Raw genomic sequence first — 4,365 nt, 5'->3', positions numbered from 1 at the left:
TATCACTTCTTCTAAGGTTTCAATATCCTCACATCCTCCTTTTAGTTTATCTTTAAAACTTAGAGGTCTTATGTCTTTATTTACTAGCTGGAGTGACTTGTCTCTTCTAGACAGGCTCTCAGATACTTCCATCTTTCTGAATTTAAAGATCTAGTGGACTCAACTATTCCTGCTGATGATAACACAATTTCTTTGTTAGGCTCAACAATATTATCAGTCTTCTTATATAGATAAGTTATATCTTTTTTAATATAATCACTATTCTGGCTAATTCTTCCTAGAGAAACTTTACTTTCTTCTAAAATTTGTGAAGCTAATTCTAATTTATTATTAGTAGCTGAATATTGCTCTTCAAGGTGCTTATGTTCCTTTTGCAACTTATCAAATTTTAGTTCTAGCTCGTCTTGCCTCTTTCCCCAAGATATGTAAAAGTTATGTATCAAATCAACTATTAAATTTATCTGTCCGTGAGAGGTATGCCAAGTATGTTCTTCAGAACTATTTAATCTACACCTTATATTTATATTCTCTTTAGTAGTGACTGTCTTTCCTGTATTCACTTCCTAAATTTAAATAATGTAACTTTTTCAATCTTCAATAGATTATATTAAATCCCTTAAATTTCAAATATTAATAACCAGGCTCTGATACCACTATGTACGCCACTAGGGGGTACCTTCTAACGAGAAGCGAACTCGAACTCAAGATTCGAATTTTAAAATTCTCGAGTTACTATTCACTAGCACTATTCAAATTCAGATTTCACTATTCAAATTCGCTGTTCACTATTCAAATTCGGGATATGAACAGTGCCCGAGCACTCACCGGGAGTGGCTCAACCACTTCACTATTCAAGGCAAGCGTCGCTTTCACGAGCAAATATTTTATGCACGCTGGATGAGCGAGCGCGCGATTAGTGAATATAAAATTGATATGTCGCTTTCGCGATTAGCTAATCTGGTGCTTAGTGAATATGCTTATGCGGAATATTTCTAAGGATCTTCTGCAGGCTGGCGAGACCAACAGTTCAGCCGGTCGTGCGTACTATGCTTATGATAGTCCTACTCGGTACTCACCGTATGCATCACTAACTTGCTTCAGAACTAGACTAACCCGGTCTACTCCCTCGCAATCCCTAGCCACGAACACATAGGACTCAGGCTCTATCGTCTCCCCAGGCAGTTCCACCCAAGGGGAACACTTCTCTGCGCACATAGGGTTCTCTACAAATGCCGCTATCAGGGCTAACACGAGAACAACACACGCAGAGGTTTCTCCTCTAGGGTCCCTAGCATAGAGATGTCGCCCCATATGAACGAGCTTAAAGGAAGGCAGGGATTCAAATGGAAAAGCTTAATTCATTTTCACAGAGCAAGCTTACATATGGCTTTCCCTTTCGGAAAACCCCAAGCACTTAGCACAAACCTTAGGGATTACCTTACAAGCTCAGGATGATCACGGGGACCTCCTTTATTCTCAAATTTATAAAGTGGAGTAATACAACGGTAGTGGAGTATTACTATTCGTGGTGGATGATTCTCAGAGAGCTTCTGAGATCATGTCTTCATGTGTATGTGTGTGGGTGGAGAGTTGGTGGAGTGGGTGGTGGATGAGAGTGGGTGTCTGAGGCTTCGGTGGTTGTCTTCGGCTTGAGCATTCGATGATGGTCTGGTATTCGATGATCCATGAATGCGCCCGGCGTCTTCTTTTATAGCACGGAGGGAGTGTCCTTCATTCTTATCGTCTGAAGGAGCAAGCCTTATCGTCAGACAAAGCCTTCGAGGCGAAGTCATCGTCTGAGGTGCCTTCGTGATTAAGGAAGCGGCCAACGTCTTCAATTATCATCCTTTACTGTTGCCTGGACAGCTGGACAGAGAATAATTGTCCTGGCTATAGTAGATTGACTGTATATTCCTTTTACGCTGTCCTCCATTGCGCACAGATAGTATCCTTCTGGATATATTCTTTGGTATGGTCTTCCACGCCCGAATGATTGATGTTGCAAACATCAAATCAAGGATAGGCATGCGGTATTAACTCCATGGCATGTATTATTATCTCTTACCCCGGATAAATTGTTGATAACACCTTATCAACATAAGGATTATATTTATATCCAGAAGGATACTATCTGTGCGCGATGGAGGACAGCGCAAAAGGAATATACAGTCACTCTACTGTAGCCAGGACAATTATTCTCCATCCAGCTGTCCAGGCAATAGTAAAGGATGATAATTGAAGACGTCGGCCGTTTCCTTAATCACGAAGGCACCTCAGACGATGACTTTGCCTCGAAGGATTCTTCAGAAGATAAGGCTCGCTCCTTCAGACGATAAGAAGGAAGGACACTCCCTCCGTGCTATAAAAGAAGATGCCAGGCGCATTCATGGATCATCGAATACCAGACCATCATCGAAGGCTCAAGCCGAAGACAACCACCGAAGCCTCAGACACCCACTCTCATCCACCACCCACTCCACCAACTCTCCACCCACACACATACACATGAAGACATGATCTCAGAAGCTCTCTGAGAATCATCCACCACGAATAGTAATACTCCACTACCGTTGTATTACTCCCCTTTGTTAGAGAATAAAGGAGGTCCCCGTGATCATCCTGAGCTTGTAAGGTAATCCCTAAGGTTTGTGCTAAGTGCTTGGGGTTTCCCGAAAGGGAAAGCCGTATGTAAGCTTGCTCTATGGAAATGAATTAAGCTTTTCCGTTTGAATCCCTGCCTTCCTTTAAGCTCGTTCATATGGGGCGACGTCTCTATGCTAGGGACCCTAGAGGAGAAACCTCTGCGTGTGTTGTTCTCGTGTTAGCCCTGATAGCGGCGTTTGTAGAGAACCCTGTGTGCGCAGAGAAGTGTTCCCTTGGGTGGAACTGCCTGGGGAGACGATAGAGCCTGAGTCCTGTGTGTTCAGTGGCTGGGGATAGCAAGGGAGTAGACCGGGTTAGTCTAGTTCTGAAGCAAGTTAGTGATGCATACGGTGAGTACCGAGTAGGACTGTCACAAGCATAGTACGCACGACCGGCTGAACTGTTGGTCTCGCCAGCCTGCAGAAGATCCTTAGAAATATTCCGCATAAGCATATTCACTAAGCACCAGATTAGCTAATCGCGAAAGCGACATATCAATTTTATATTCACTAATCGCGCGCTCGCTCATCCAGCGTGCATAAAATATTTGCTCGTGAAAGCGACGCTTGCCTTGAATAGTGAAGTGGTTGAGCCACTCCCGGTGAGTGCTCGGGCACTGTTCATATCCCGAATTTAAATAGTGAACGCGAATTTGAATAGTAAATCTGAATTTAAATAGTGCTGTGAATAGTAACTCGAGAATTCTAAAATTTGAATTTTGAGTTCCGAGTTCGCTTCCCGTTAGAAGGTACCCCCTTGTTGTACTGGTATCAGAGCCAGGTTATTAAAATTTGAATTAAAGGGATTTACTTATATTGTCAAGTTTAAACAAGTTGCCGGTATAACGTTAGTCATATACTTTACTTATAATGGAAGATTTAGACAGTCAGATTCAATATTATAAGAATAAGTTAAGTAAGATTCATGATGAATATAAAACCTCTATGACATGCAAATGGTCTGTCATAAGAGAAAAAGAATTATTCTTTAGACGAGAAATATGTAGACTCGATAATATCAAGAAAGATTGAGAACTAAAGAATAAATATTTTACAACACCTGTTGTGATAAAGAAACAGGAAGATGAGTTAAAAACTAAAGACAAAGAGAGTCATGAAGTTAAAGAAGTTGTGCAGACAAATAATATTGAATACATTATCCAGTGAAGATGAGCAATGGGAGATTAATAATAAGTTTCTATTAGAAAGTTATGAAGAAGAAGAAAATAATAGCAGAGAGTTACCAAGATTTTATAGACTCTTTAGATGATGAAGAGTTACTCAATCTTGATAATGCTATGGAAGGGTTAGATATAATATCTGAAGATATTAATAGTTCAAAAGAAACAAAAATAGAATTAATGAATCAAGAAGACTGTGAACATGATTGGATAAAAGGAAGAGGTGATTATAATATAAAATGTACTTTTTGTATATTCTACCCTAGTCAAGAAAATAGACTTACATGTATTAAATGTTTAAAGCAAGCATGTGCTTCATGTCTAAGAACCAATAACCAAAAATGGAGACAAGAAGTAGAATTAGAATCAGATGATAAATTATTAACAAGTAGAGTCAGAAATTTAGAGAATAGAATAAATAGCTTAGAAGCAGAATTAGAAGAGCTAAAGAGTAAAATAGAACTCAACGAAGTTAATAAGATAGAAGATAATCATGGAGGTCTTACTGAGTTAAAAGATCAAGCAATGGTAAATAAAAATAA

The sequence above is a fragment of the Miscanthus floridulus genome, chromosome 3 (assembly GCF_019320115.1).
Source record: "Miscanthus floridulus cultivar M001 chromosome 3, ASM1932011v1, whole genome shotgun sequence".
NCBI classification, from domain to species: Eukaryota; Viridiplantae; Streptophyta; class Magnoliopsida; order Poales; family Poaceae; genus Miscanthus; species Miscanthus floridulus.
The sequence above is the reverse complement of the archived record's forward strand: the minus strand, read 5'-3'. Positions refer to the sequence as shown.